At 41.4% G+C, this 16,096-nt stretch overlaps 1 long non-coding RNA gene across 1 annotated transcript; it reads right to left on the bottom strand.

The window, feature by feature from the left end:
- Positions 1-239: 239 nt before the first annotated feature.
- On the bottom strand, positions 240-15,409 carry LOC141371677 (uncharacterized). Its single transcript, XR_012376798.1, has 3 exons — positions 15,292-15,409; positions 5,722-5,833; positions 240-511 (listed from the first exon to the last, which is right to left on the bottom strand). It is a non-coding gene; the product is annotated as an uncharacterized lncRNA (long non-coding RNA).
- Between the last annotated feature and the right edge of the window lie 687 nt (positions 15,410-16,096).

The following is a 16,096-nucleotide window of genomic DNA, read 5'->3' as shown; positions in this document are numbered from 1 at the left end:
ATTTATAGTATGTTAATATGTATGATACTTATATGCATATGTATATATTTTCTATAATATTTATACTTATATATGTATATATTATATTTATATTTTATATATGTGGTATTAATATTTAGCATATATATACACATCTCACTATCATTACCTAATAAATCAGGGAACACAACAACTTTAGGACAAGAATCATCATTTATAAGACATAATTCAAACATCTCTTGATAGTGCTGAATGTTTTGTTCAATTCCTATTAGATCTGATGGAATGAAAATTGCTTTGATGGAAACCCTACAGTTGTGGCTTAAACAAACAAGAATAAATTTTTCTCACATGCCCAGAGTCCCAAGATGGGTGGTCCTGGGCTCGTGCAGCTGTGCTGTAACATCTCCAGCATCTGAGGCTGCTTTGCTACTTTCGTCTTGTCGTTGTGGCCACTGATTTTCCTCTTCATGGTGACTCTCATGTGTGTAAGACAGTGTCTCGACCTCTAGTGCCCAGCCTGCTTTCCAGGCTGGAAGAAGACAGTGACAGGGGAGTGAAATATGCACTGGTTAGTGTGTCCAGGTGTGTTTTGAGAAGAAGCACCTCAGGTTAAGAGTCTGTGACTTAATCTTCATTTCTTGCCCCTAAAACGTACCTTTCAAAATAAATAAAATAAAATGTACTTTTCACCTCTTTCCCAACTCATGTGGCACCCATGTTGCATGGAGGTTTGACTAGTTCAAGGTCTCTTGGTGAGCAAGGGGCAGAGTTAGGACCAGCAGCCAGATGGGCAGATTGGACCAGAGTCCTTTCCACAGCTCTGTGGTGGCTCCGGGACAATGGGCACAATGTACGCCATGGGCAGGCACCAAACACATTTTGGGGACTACCTGGGATGTGCCTCCACCCTCAGCATCCATGTCCTGGCATTGACCTTGGAGATCCACGAAAATATGCAGATACCGTGGTTCTTGAACACAGGGCTTGAAGGGGACTCAAGAGTTCAGTGAGAATGACAGAATCCGCATCGTGAGTTAAAAGCACTCTGCCTCCCACCCCCCGCCCCAGAGCCCTTACCACAAGAGGAATATACCCACCTCAGCTGCAATTGCTACATAGTGTGATTCAACCTCATTCACTTTCTCCCCGTTTCTCCTCATCATGGAATGAGGGAGGTTAGGGAAACTATTTCTTATCCTTAGAAAAACAAGAGTATGTGAGGAAGGGATTTGAGGTTAAACAGATCAACACTCAAATCCCAGTGTGTGCACTTAGAAGCTATATGACCTATAATGGGTGACTTAAAATTTTGTACTATTGTTTCTGTTAAAACAATGAAGGTGAAGTGTGGCCAGAGAGAGCAGCAAACTCACAACCTGTACAGAAACCAAAGGTCTGGCCACTTGGGTACAGGACTGATGGAAAGGAAGAAGCAGCTTAATCGTTTTCCCAGAAGCATGAAAGTCAAGCAGAATGTAGTGACTATAATGAGGATACCTTGCGTTTATCTGGTTCCTTTCTCTTAAGAGCTCAGAGTGCTTCTCAGACGTTATCTCATTAATTTGCAAATCAGTCCTGGGAGTTAGGTAGGAATAAAGCCAAACAAAAGTTTCTAGCTTACCACTTTACTAAGAGCCAAAGATTGAAATATCCTCTCTGCAAGTCAATGCACCTTCTGTGCACAGATAAACTATTACATAAAGCATGTACAGGGAAGATCCATCGGCAGATTCTTGCGATCTTTAAAATAATACACATCTTGTAGAAAATAAGGTATTGTAATAAAAGTCTTCTTTCTTGATTTCTTAATAAAAGAAGGGGTTTATGGACTTATGCTCCCAGAAGTGAAATAGGAAGCCAGTGAGATTCAAACCTCCTATGGTATTTAGTATATGTAAATGTGAGCTTTCTCCCTCAGCACATGTCAATGACTTGGAGTACTACTGTCCTTAAAAAAGAATAGAAAGGAAATATTTTCTAGTGACCAAATAAACAGTGTGCAATAGAAAAGGACACTGATCAATACACTGCCAATATTTGGTCCCATTAGCAAGGAAGTTCCTAGAGGGAACATTTCCCCTGACGATTGTTTTTGGCACGAGGATAAGGAGGTAAACATGAAGTCCCTAAGTGCACTGAGTCTGGAAAACAGATATCTAACTGGGGGGAATCGTTCCAGGCAGAGAGCAAAGCACTTGTCAAGAAGGAAGATGAACTCTGGCTGCCTTAGGTCAGGATCTCTAGAAGCCCAGCCTGAGTGGGGGTTTTGGTGCAAGTGGTGGCTTGGGGGGGGGGGGGGGGGGGTGGTCAGGAGAAGAAGGGTGGGAGAGCAGCTGGGCAGGGGAAGAGAGCCAAATAAGGATGGGGACTCTAACACAGACTGGGGTCAGCCTGGTCACAAGAAGCACTCAGAAAGGCAAATTACATTGCAGAAATGGCCACGCTTTACGAAAGGGACTGCTGTTGTACCTCTTCGTCAGTCAGTCACTGGCCATGAGGTGCCCAAGGCACGTGGTGGGGTCATAACCTACAGTTCAAGCAAGGGCAATGCGCTGCAAAGGGGCAGCTGTGACCACGAGTAGTGGGTGCTCAGCGTGCCTGGTGAGGTGGTGAAGGGCAGGTGCTGAGGAGAACTCCTGGGTTGGCTTTAGCGCTGCTCAATGACTAGGCAGCCGAAAACACTTGTGGTCTTTCCCAAAACAGACACTTTGGGGGAGTCATTCTTTCCTCGCCCAACATTTTCCCTTCTCTTCCAATAAACCCATATACAGGCGACCAAGAAACCAACTAGTCAAAATAATAAAGTAGCCAGTCATGTGCAACAAGGTGTTCAGTAAAAGCTATGAAATGCCCTCTATTCTCAAAGCACAGTGGCCGAACAATTCCTCCCTTTCTCTTCACTGCTCTAAATCCCATCCATCCCTTCAGCTCAGGTCATGATCCCAGGGTTCTGGGATCGAGCCCAGCATCAGGCTCCCTGCTCCGCAGGAAGCCTTCTTCTCCCTCTCCCACTCCCCCTGCTTGTGTTCCTTCTCTCGCTGTGTCTCTCTCTGTCAAATAAATAAATAAAATCTTTTAAAAAATAAATAAATAAATAAATCCCATTCATCAACTTAGGCAACGCTTTTGGGAGCTTTGTGGGGGGGTGTTGTTGTTGTTGTTGTTGTTCTTTTTGTTGTTTGTTGTTGTTTGCTGTTTTTGCATTTGCTCTATTTCAGACACTGTCCTTGGCTCTGGGCACACAGTAATAAAAAATGGAGTTCCTGCCCCATGTCCAGTCCAGAGTAGGACCTTTTCAGGAGCCATGGCACAGCCTATGAGGCCCCCACACAAAAAGAGTGTTGGGTCACAAAGCCAGTGTTCTCTCTTCATTGGCTTGGTATGTTACTGAGATTCATGTCAGGTCTTTCCTTGCCCAAGTGGACAGTCGCCAATTAGGTCTGCTTTGCTCTGCAAGATTCAGACAGATGCCAGGGGCTGGGCCATCCTGGTTGTACATGTTGCAGCCAATCCTGTCCCACAAGGTGGCCCAAATGTGGTTTGACAACTCCCCCTTACAGAGTAGTCATGAATCCTGGCCAAGGACAACACGTTTTATTTCTAATATACTTTCTATATTAAAAAGGATTAGAAGTGGGCATTGATATTGGCTGAACGCCTTGGATATGCAGCTAAGCAAGTGGTTTTGATTTCACTCCATATGAAAACACCAAGTTCTTTTTCTTTTTAAGGCTCACACATCTGGTTTCTCTCCCCAGAAACTCATCTTCCTTGTCTTCTTGTGAAGGTGTTATTCTCATTCTTTAGTCGTGGCTTCGGACCCCCTCCTGAGAGAATCCTTCCCTATCCCCCCCAGTCTGTAGCTTCCATTCCCTCTTCCCAAATTTTCATTATTCTACTTCTCAGTGGGCTGTTCCTTTTCTTCATAGCAGTTATCACCATCCTAAGCTTTACATGTGTCTGTGTGCGCATTTGTGTCTTTTTGCATCTGTTGTCACACTAGACTGAAAGCCCATGAGGGCTGCAAACATATTTTGTTCAGTGCTCAGATCCAATTCCCAGAAGAGAGCCTGGCACAGAAAACATACCATTTGAGGAGACAGTCTGGTGCAGTGGCTGAGAGCATGGACTCAGGATTCAAATCCTGACCTACCCCTCACTAGCTCTGGGGCCTTCAATCTCTCTAGGCCTCAGTTTCCCTATCAGTAGAGTGAGGATATTGATAACACCCATGTTTCTGTGTTATTGTCATATTTAGATGGACTACTTCATGTAAAGTGCTCAGATAAGTCCCTGGCACATGGTAAGCACTTAACAAATATAAGCCACTTTTGTTTGTAGCTTGGATGAAGAGGTAGGAGGTATAGAGCACTTCAAAATCCTGTGATTCTAATAGCTCTATTTGCACCAAACAACTGATTTGGAAGAATGAAAACTTTCAGACTCTCCACTGAGTATTTCTCTTGAAGCTCTGACATTCTGTTTTGCTTGCTTTTCAGTTATCCCTTACCATCCTGGTGAGAGATGAGAAAGTGAACGCTCGCTTTCCCTTGGGGCTGCCCCTGCTGACCTGACTGCAGGGAGTGGAGAAGCAGAAGCAGCAAGCCCACAGGGCCCTGGCTAGGCAGGTGCAGCGGCGGCCCTTCCAGCACCACACAGCCTGCTAATCACTAAAGCATGTGAGGGACAAGCTTCTGCATGGCTGAGCACTCTGTGGAAGGGGGCCGTCTCTACCACTCACCATAAAATGTGCGACCTTATGAGAAGACCCCATAAGCACAGATGCAAAGGAAAATGATGATTTGCAAGTGGAAAAAGATTAAGGGAGATGAATTTATCTTTATTATCTACAGAGAAGAAATTACATCCGTGGAGACCCAAAAGAAAACTATTCCTCCCCACAAGACATTTATAATCTAGGAACTCAAACTAGGCTCAAATTAAGCGAATGTCTGCCACAGGAAGAAACAGCAAATGGGAGAATTTGCCCATGCTATAATCACGAATCCTGTTTGCTTTCATGAAGGCTTTCCCATATATAAGTATGAATAGTATTTAGATTCTTTTTTTTCTTCAGTATTTAGATTCTTGTTTTGAGAGGTAGTATCTGTGAATTTTAAAAATGCTAGTGAAATTTAAACAAAGTTCCTTTGATGAAGGGCCACTTATTCTAAATTGCTCTGATACATAAGTGTCTGAGATCACATGGCATAGGGTTATTATGAGGCACTGACCCACACTGTGAAGTGGTATAGTGGTATTTGAAAGTGGACTTGCATTAATTGTAAATGCATATTGCAAACTCTAAGGCAACCATTTAAAAATGTAAAAAAAAGAAGTATAACTTATTTGCTATCTGTATATATTTCTGGGAGAAAATATTTGCAAAAGACACATCTGATAAAGGACTGTATCCAAAAATATACAGAGAACTTCTAAAACTCAATAATAAGAAAATAAACAACTTGATTTAAAAAAATGGGCCAAAGGCCAACCTCATCAAAGAAAGCACATGAAGAGATACTCCACATCAAAGTCACCAGGGAAATCCAAATTAGAACCATGAGAAACCACTACACACCTATTCAAATGAACAAAATGCAGAACACCAACAACAGCAAATGCTGACAAGGATATGGAACATCAGGAACTCTCATTCATTGCTGATGGGAATACAAAATGATATGGCCACTTTGGAGACGGTTTGGTCATTTCTTACAAAACTAAATATATTCTTACCATATGATCCAGCAATCACATTCTTTGGTATTGATCCAAGAGTCAGCAAATTATGTCCACACAAACACCTCCATATGGATGTTGGTAGTGGCTTATTCACAATAGCCAAAACCTAGAAGCAACCAAGGTGTCCTTTAGTAGGTGAGTGGGTAAATATACTGGGGCACATCCAGACAATGGAATATTATTCAGGGCTAAAAGAAATGAGCCATCAGGCCATGAAAATACATGGAGAAAACTTACATGTATATTACTAGGTGAAAAGAGCCAATCTGAAAAGGCTACGTACTGTATAATTCCAACTATATGACATTCTGGAAAGGACAGAACTATGGAGACTATAAAAAGGCCAGTGGTTGCCAGGGGTAGGGCAGAGTCCAGACTGCTCCAGGAAGAAATAAAGAATTTGACTTGCTGCACATCTAGTAAAAACATATTTTTTAAATTAAAATCTCCAAATCAAGGAAACCTTCGTTCCAGATATTATTGGTAAATTCTATAAAACATTTAAGGAAAAAATACTATCAGTTGTATATATTCACTTTCTAAAAATAGCAGAGGAAGAAACACTTCCCCATTTTATGAGGCCAACGTTGTTCTGACACCAAAATCAAAGATATTACAAGGTAAGAAAATTCCAGATCAATATCCCCAAGGAACATAGACTAAGAATTCTTATGAAAATATTAAATCAAATTCAACAATATGTAAAGAGAATAATGCTTCATAAAAACATAGTGTTTATTGCAGGATTGCAGCAAGGTTTCCAATTTGATAAACTATTAATATAATTCACCACATTAGAATAAATCTAAAAAATACACGTGATTATCTCAATAGATGCAAAAGTCAACCTACAGCTGGGGACAAGCTGCTATGGGACATCAGTTGCATTCCTGACTTATCCCCAGCTGAAGCAAAGGGCCTCGAGGTGACTCATGTCAGGAAAGGTCAAAAAGCAATTTTCTGGAGAAGGGGGCAGTAGTGAGGGAATAACTGGACATTGGGTCTACCAGCCAATAAAGGACATCTTTGGGGAGGGGGGTCCCGCAACACCTTCTGTATAATATATATTCTAAAATATGGTATCTCTTCAATTTGTTTCTTATACCTTCATCAATAGATCAAATGGTTAATATAGCAACAAGTATGTGTGTGTATATATATGTATAGCTTATGTTTTCTATCATTTGAATTCTTGGATCATATGAACACACACACATAGAGAGAGAGAGAAAGCGGACAAATATCAAATATGAATGTTAGAAAATTTTAGATCTTGGGACGCCTGGGTGGCTCAGTCGTTAAGCATCTCCCTTCAGCTCAGGTTATGATCTCGGGGTCCCAGGATCCAGTCCCAAGGCCTGTGTCGGGCTTCCCTGCTTAATGGGAGAGTCTGCTTCTCCTTCTCCGTCCCCCTATTCCTGCTCTCTCTCCCTCTCTCTTGCTCACTCTCTCAAATAAATAAATGAAATCTTAAAAAAAAAATTTTTAGATCTATGTAATGGATGTATAAGCATTTATTGGATTACGTTTTAACTTTTTCCGTGGGTGTAAAAATTTTGAAGTCAATGAAACATAAGTATCCCCTTTAAGTATAAAATAATTCTAGAACAATATAAAAAATGATGCTTTGGGGGGCCGAGCAAGATGGCGGAGGAGTAGGAGACCTGGATTTCGTCTGGTCTCAGGAATTCAGCTGAATAGGGATCAAACCATTCTGAACACCTACGAACTCAACAGGAGATCGAAGATAAGAAGAGTAACAACACTCTGAACAGAAAAGTGACCACTTTCTGGAAGGTAGGACGTGCAGAGAAGTGAATCCGAGGCGATATTCGGGAGGATAGACGGCGGGGGAGGGGGGCCTCCGTAGGCCACTTCTGTCAAGTGACAGAGCCACGGAGCAAAAAATCGGAACTTTTAGAAGCCGGCTCCGCTGAGGGACGTCGCTCCAGTGGCTTAGCGGGGGGTGGAACCCTCGCGGGACAGTATGGTCTCAGGACCCTCGGGGTCACAGAAAGACCGGGGGTGCTTGAGTGCGGCAGAGTTCCCAGGTATCGGAGCAGGGAAGCCGGCTGCAGAGACGGAGCCGAGGCGCGGGCTCTCAGGTCGGGGTGGCCATAAACTGTGATCCGCGGCCCAGGGGGGCTACTGCTCCTCCAGCAAGGACCCAACAAGCGGCAGAGCCGGGGAGACTCCCCTTCCTCTCCCCGGGAGGAGCGGCGCGGGAGCATGCCACAGGGATCTGCTGGGTTTGGAGACTCCACACGGGGTCGGGTGCCAGAGACAGAAATGCTCGGTCACAGGCTGGGTGAGCACGGAGTGCGGCCAGAGACCGGAGAGATGGGAGTGACTGCTTTTCTCTGGGGGCACACTGAGGAGCGGGGCCCCGAGTTCTCAGCTCCTCCAGGCGGAGATTGGGAGGCCACCATTTTCACCCTGGTCCTCCAAAGCTGTACCGAGAGCTTGCAGGGAACAAAAGCTCCTGACAGCAAACCCGAGCAGCTTGCTTAGCCCGGACACACAAGGGTGGGGCAATTCAGCCTCCGGCAAAGACATTTGGGAACCACGGCAACAGGCCCCTCCCCCAGAAGATCAGCACGAACAGCCAGCAAGCCAAGACCAAGTTTACCAATCCAGCACTAGGGGAATAGTGCACACAGAATTCATGGCTTTTTTACCATAATTCATTAGTTTTTCAAAGTTAATTTTTTAACTGTTTTTTTTAATTTTTCTTTTTCCCTTTTTCAAACAACATCTTATCAATCCCTTTTTTAAAAAAAACATTTTTTATTTTTCATTTTTAGAGTCATATTTTTATCCCTTTATAGTAGTTACCCTTATTTTTGGCATGTATATATAAGTTGTTCTCTCTTTAAAATTTTGAGATACAATTTCTTCCAACAGATCAAAATATACCCTAAATCACTAGTGTATGGCTTTGTTCTAGTCTCCTGCCTGATCACATTCTCTCCCTTTTTTTTTTCTTATTTCTTTTTCTTTTTAAATCTTCTTCTTTCTTTTTAAAAACAACATCTTATCAATTCCTTCTATAAAATCTTTTATAATTTAATCTTTACAGTCATCTGCCATCCCTTCATTGTATCACCCCTTATTTTGGACATATATAAGTCTTTATTCCTTTTTAAATATTAGGAGGCACTTTCTTCTAACAGACCAAAATATGCCCAAAAGCTAGTGTGTGGCACTGGTCTATGCACTAGCCTGATCATATTTGATCATACTCTGCTTTTTTGTTTTGTTTCGTTCTGTTTTTGTTTCTTTCTTTCTTTTTCTTTTCCTTTTTTTTTTCTCTTCCTTCTTTCCCTTTCTTGTCCCCTGGTTTCAGGTCTTTTCTGATTTGTATAGAGTATATTTGCTGGGGACGTTGTTAACCTGTTAGCATTTTGTTCTCTCATTCATCTCTTCTCCTCTGGACAAAATGACAAGATGAAAACAATCACCTCAGCAAAAAGAACAAGAGGTAGTACCGTCTGCCAGGGACCTACTCAATACGGACATTAGTACGATGTCGGACCTAGAGTTCAGAATCATGACTTTAAAGATACTAGCTGGGCTTGAAAAAGGTGTGGAAGTTATTAGAGAAACGCTTTCTGGAGAAATAAAAGAACTAAAATCTAACCAAGTCGAAATCAAAAAGGCTATTGATGAGCTGCAATAAACAATGGGGACACTCATTGCTAGGATAAATGAGGCAGAAGAGAGAATCAGCGATATAGAAGACCAAATGATAGGAAATAAAGAGGCTGAGAAAAAGAGAGAGAAACAACTACAGGATCACGAGGGCAGAATTCGAGAGATAAGCGATACGATAAGACAAAACAACATTAGAATAATTGGGATCCCAGAAGAAGAAGAGAGAGAGAGAGGGGCAAAAGGTATATTGGAGCAAATTATAGCAGAGAACTTCCCTAATGTGAGAAAGGAAACAGGCATCAAAATCCAGGAGGCACAGAGAACCCCTCTCAAAATCAATAAAAATAGGTCAACACCCTGACATCTAATAGTAAAACTTACGAGTCTCAGAGACAAAGAGAAAATCCTGAAAGCAGCTCGGGAGAAGACATATGTAACCTACAATGGTAGAAACATTCGATTGGCAACAGACCTATCCACAGAGACCTGGCAGGCCAGAAAGGACTGGCATGATATCTTCAGAGCACTAAACGAGAAAAATATGCAGCCAAGAATACTATATCCAGCTAGGCTGTCATTGAAAATAGAAGGAGAGATAAAAAGCTTCCAGGACAAACAAAAACTAAAGGAATTTGCAAACACGAAACCAGCCCTACAAGAAATATTGAAAGAGGTCCTCTAAGCAAAAAGAGAGCCTAAAAGCAGCATAGATCAGAAAGGAGCACAGACAATACACAGTAACAGTCACGTTACAGGCAATACAATGGCACTAAATTCATACCTTTCAATAGTTACCCTGAATGTAAATGGGCTCAATGCCCCAATCAAAAGACACAGGCTATCAGATTGGATTAAAAAACAAGACCCATCCATATGCTGTCTGCAAGAGACTCATTTTAGACCCAAAGACACCCCCAGATTGAAAGTGAGGGAGTGGAAAACCATTTACCATGCTAATGGACACCAAAAGAAAGCTGGGGTGGCAATCCTTATATCAGACAAATTAGATTTTAAAACAAAGACTGTAGTAAGAGATGAAGAAGGATACTATATCCTACTTAAAGGGTCTATCCAACAAGAAGATCTAACAATTGTAAATATCTATGCCCCTAACGTGGGAGCAGCCAATTTTATAAGGCGATTAATACCAAAAGCAAAGAAACACATTGACAACAATACAATAATAGTGGGGGACTTTAACACCCCCCTGACTGAAATGGACAGATCATCTAAGCAAAAGATCAACAAGGAAATAAAGACTTAAAATGACACACTGGACCAAATGGACTTTACAGACATATTCAGAACATTCCATCCCAAAGCAACGGAATACACATTCTTCTCTAGTGCCCATGGAACATTCTCCAGAATAGATCACATCCTAGGTCACAAATCAGGTCTCAACTGGTACCAAAAGATTGGGATCATTCCCTGCATATTTTCAGACCACAATGCTTTGAAAATAGAACTCAATCAGAAGAGGAAAGTCGGAAAGAACTCAAATACATGGAGGCTAAAGAGCATCCTACTAAAGAATGAATGGGTCAACCAAGAAATTAAAGAAGAATTAAAAAAATTCATAGAAACCAATGAAAATGAAAACACAACTGTTCAAAATCTCTGGGATACAGCAAAGGCAGTCCTGAGAGGAAAGTATAGCAATACAAGCCTTTCTCAAGAAACAAGAAAGGTCTCAAATACACAACCTAACCCTACACCTAAAGGAGCTGGAGAAAGAACAGCAAATAAAGCCTAAACCCAGCAGGAGAAGAGAAATCATAAAGATCAGAGCAGAAATCAATGAACTAGAAACCAAAAGAACAGTAGAACAAATCAACGAAACTAGGAGCTGATTCTTGAAAGGATTAACAAGATTGATAAACCCCTGGCCAGACTTATCAAAAAGAAAAGAGAAATGACCCAAATCAACAAAATCATGAATGAAAGAAATACAAACAATTATAAGAACATATTATGAGCAACTCTATTCCAGCCAATTAGGTAACCTGGAAGAAATGGGTGCATTCCTAGAGATGTATCAGCTACCAAAATTGAACCAGGAAGAAAGAGAAAACCTGAACAGACCTATAACCACTAAGGAAATTGAAGCAGTCATCAAAAATCTCCCAACAAACAAAAGCCCAGGGCCAGATGGCTTCCCAGGGGATTCTATCAGATATTTAAAGAAGAATTAAAACCTATTCTCCTGAAACTGTTCCGAAAAATAGAAATGGAAGGGAAACTTCCCAACTCATTTTATGAGGCCACCATTCCCTTGATCCCAAAACCAGACAAAGACTCCATCAAAAAGGAGAATTACAGACCAATATCCTTGATGAACATGGATGCAAAAATTCTCACCAAAATACTAGCCAATAGGATCCAACAGTACATTAAAAGGATTATTCACCATGACCAAGTGGGATTTATTCCTGGGCTGCAAGGCTGGTTCAACATCCGGAAATCAATCAACGTGATACAATACATTAACAAAAGAAAGAACAAGAATCATATGATCCTCTCAATAGATGCAGAAAAAGCATTTGACAAAGTACAGCATCCTTTCTTGATCAAAACTCTTCAGAGTATAGGGATAGAGGGTACATACCTCAATATCATAAAAGCCATCTATGAAAAACCTACAGCAAATATCATTCTCAATAGGGAAAAGCTGAGAGCTTTTCCCCTAAAGTCAGGAACGCCGCAGGGATGTCCACTCTCACCACTGCTATTCAACATAGTATTAGAAGGCCTAGCCACAGCAATCAGACAACAAAAAGAAATCAAAGGCATCCAAATCGGCAAAGAGGAAGTCAAACTCTCACTCTTTGAAGATGATATGATACTGTATGTGGAAAACCCAAAAGACTCCACCCCAAAACTGCTAGAACTCATACAGAAATTCAGTAAAGTAGCAGGATATAAAATCAATGCACAGAAATCAGTGGCATTCCTATACACCAACAACAAGACAGAAGAGAGAGAAATCAAGGAGTCGATCCCATTTACAATTGCACCCAAAACCATAAGATCCCTAGGAAGAAATTTAACCAAAGAGGCAAAGGATCTGTACTCAGAAAACTATAAAATACTCATGAAAGAAATTGAAGAAGACACAAAGAAATGGAAAAACGTTCCATGCTCCTGGATTGGAAGAACAAACATTGTGAAGATGTCAGTGCTACCTAGAGCAATCTACACATTCAATGAAATCCCCATCAAAATACCATCCACCTTTTTCAAAGAAATGGAACACAGAATCCTAAAATTTGTATGGAACCAGAAGAGACCCCGAATAGCCAGAGGAATCTTGAAAAAGAAAAGCAAAGATGGCGGCATCACGATTCCGGACTTCCAGCTCTATTACAAAGCTGTCATCATCAAGACAGTATGGTACTGGCACAAAAACAGACACATAGATCAATGGAACAGAATCGAGAGCCCAGAAATGGACCCTCAACTCTATGGTCAACTCATCTTTGACAAAGCAGGAAAGAAGGTCCAATGGAAAAAAGACAGTCTCTTCAACAAATGGTGTTGGGAAAACTGGACAGCCACATGCAGAAGAATGAAACTGGACCATTTCCTTACACCTCACACAAAAATAGACTCCAAATGGTTGAAAGACCTAAACGGGAGACAGGAGTCCATCCAAATCCTAAAGGAGAACACAGGCAGCAACCTCTTCGACCTCAGCCACAGCAACTTCTTCCTAGAAACATCGCCAAAGGCAAGGGAAGCAAGGGCAAAAATGAACTATTGGGATTTCATCAAGACAAAAACTTTTGCACAGCAAAAGAAACAGTCCACAAAACCAAAAGACAACCGACAGAATGGGAGAAAATATTTGCAAATGACATATCAGATAAAGGGCTAGTATCCAAAATCTATAAAGAACTTATCAAACTCAACACCCAAGGAACAAATAATCCAATCAAGAAATGGGCAGAAGACACGAACAGACATTTTTCCAAAGAAGACATCCAAATGGCCAGCAGATACATGAAAAAGTGCTCAACATCACTCGGCATCAAGGAAATCCAAATCAAAACCTCCATGAGATACCACCTCACACCAGTCAGAATGGCTAATATTAACAAGTCAGGAAACGACAGATGTTGGCGGGGATGTGGAGAAAGGGGAACCCTCCTACACTGTTGGTGGGAATGCAAGCTGGTGCAACCCCTCTGGAAAACAGTGTGGAGGTTCCTCAAACAGTTGAAAATAGAGCTACCATACGATCCAGTGATTGCATTACTGGGTATTTACCCCAAAAATACAAATGTAGGGATCCGAAGGGGTACGTGCACCCCAATGTTTATAGCAGCAATGTCCACAATAGCCAAACTGTGGAAAGAGCCAAGATGTCCATCGACAGATGAATGGATAAAGAAGATGAGGTATATATACACAATGGAATATTATGCAACCATCAAAAGGAATGAGATCTTGCCATTTGCAATGACGTGGATGGAACTGGAGGGTGTTATGCTGAGTGAAATAAGTCAATCAGAGAAAGACATGTATCATATGACCTCACTGCTATGAGGAATTCTTAATCTCAGGAAACAAACTGAGGGATGCTGGAATGGGCATGGGTGGGAGGGATTGGGTGGCTGGGTGATAGACATTGGGGAGGGTATGTGCTATGGTGAGCACTGTGAATTGTACAAGACTGATTAATCACGGATCTGTACTTCTGAAACAAATAATGCAATATATGGTAAGATAAAAAAAGAAGAAGATAGCAGGAGGGGAAGAATGAAGGGGAGTAAGTCAGAGGGGGAGACGAACCATGAGAGACGATGGACTCTGAAAAACAAACTGAGGGTTCTAGAGGGGAGGGGGTGGGGGGATGGGTTAGCCTGGTGATGGGTATTAAAGAGGGCACATATTGCATGGAGCACTGGGTGTTATACGCAAACAGTGAATCATGGAACACTACATCAAGAACTAATGATGTAATGTATGGTGATTAACATAACAATAAAATATTATTTTAAAAATGATGCTTTTTCCTCAAACACATGGAAGGTGCTCTGTAAAGCTTTGCTGACTTTAGGAGGCTTGCTTTCAATTTAGTTGTGTGCAAATAATAAATTGCTTATACGATTAGATTTTCTGAGAAAAATACGTCCCAGAAATATTCAGACCTTAGAAAACTGTGAAAGCGAAATGCCTTTTAATTTGCAAATAGTTTATGTCTTTTCATATATACATATTTTTAAATGATTTTAGCCTGTAGGGTTTTTCATATGTCTCATATATAATTAAAGAAAAGCTTCTTCTTACTTGCAAAACTTTAAAAAGTTAAAAAATGTAAAATTATTTGAAGAGGTTTTATGAAGTTTACGAGAAATATGCAGCAGTTTTGTGACTGCATAGCTTGGCACGCACCTAGTATTTTGGTTTGGTAATTACAGAGCTATGGTATTTAACATCATATTTTTACAGTTTTGTCACTGTATTATGCTATTCTGCAGCCAGGAGGAAAAATAGCAAACCATTTTTCATCTGATTTCCCCCCCCCAAAAAAGAGAAACACCACCATGACAATGAAGCCAGGGTATTAAGTTAACAAAAACCTGCAAATTCAAAAAAGGAGTTCTTCCTAACTTTGAAGAATCCTGGCTAGAAAAGATTCACCTAATTCTCCACCACACTTTTTCTCGTCTCATTTTCTGTCTCTTCTGAAGCATCTTCGGAAACAGGGACAGGGCAGGCAAAAGTGACTCTGCTGGTGCCATGAAAAACAAAGGCACAGAAGGCTGGATTTCTAGGAGAGCCAAGACACACAGAGCTCAGGAGACACAGATCAGCAAAGCACCAGGTCATTTGCCACCGCAGCCCTGGCCGCGGGGACCACTTCTACTTTTCATCCAGAGAGAATCCTATGTTCCTCTTTCTTACCTCCTGCTTCTCTATTTCCTCCTCTTTTCTCCCTCCCATTCCTTCCCTCCTTTGCTGCCCAATGCCACGTTCAGTTCAATACGCAGCCAGTCTGAGCCTGCAGCAGCCTCGTGTGCCCTCTATTACATCACTGATTCTAGAAGGTTACGCCCATCCCTTCTCTGGTCCTCCTTCCACTCCTGAAGGCCCCAGACACACTCAGAAGTTACCATGAACGAGCAGCCTAAGAAGGAGAGGGGTAAAGAAATCTTTGACACAGAGATGCAGCGAACAGTTTCCTCCGAGTGCCCTATATTCTGTGTTTCTACACTCAATGTAGTCAAAATATAAAAGTCAATCTTTGATATAGTAACCCTATCTTCAAATATTATTTTACAAGAAAAGTCATAAGTAAGTTTATTGACTAGGTTTATGGAAAGGATTGAAGTTATTTGCAAAGTAAAGGAAACCCCATTGTCACCATCATTACTCTTCTTGTTTTTAAAATCACAGTTTATCAAATGCAAAGCAGACATTGCACTATATTCATGTTAGCAACAGGAAAGAGGCACAGGGCTCCAGAACCACCCCCAAGTTCCAGTTGTGTACAGCTTCAAACATCTTTAAGTGCAACTGTTGGAATAGACTCTTTTCATAATATCTTACACCTGTAATAGCGCCTTATGATTTGTAACCTCAGCCCCAGACACATCCTGGCAAGCCCTCCCTCATCCAGGATAGTTAATATTAAGTGTCTCTTGGAATGATTGTACTTTTCAGGCTATGCCACTTGGTAAATTCCATGATGCTTTGGCGGAGTCTATCC

The sequence above is a fragment of the Callorhinus ursinus genome, unplaced genomic scaffold (assembly GCF_003265705.2).
Source record: "Callorhinus ursinus isolate GAN/ISIS: 27379988/994484 unplaced genomic scaffold, GSC_fseal_2.0 scaffold86, whole genome shotgun sequence".
Classification (NCBI taxonomy): domain Eukaryota; kingdom Metazoa; phylum Chordata; class Mammalia; order Carnivora; family Otariidae; genus Callorhinus; species Callorhinus ursinus.
Note: the sequence above shows the minus strand (reverse complement) of the source record. Positions and strands in the feature narration are given on the sequence as shown.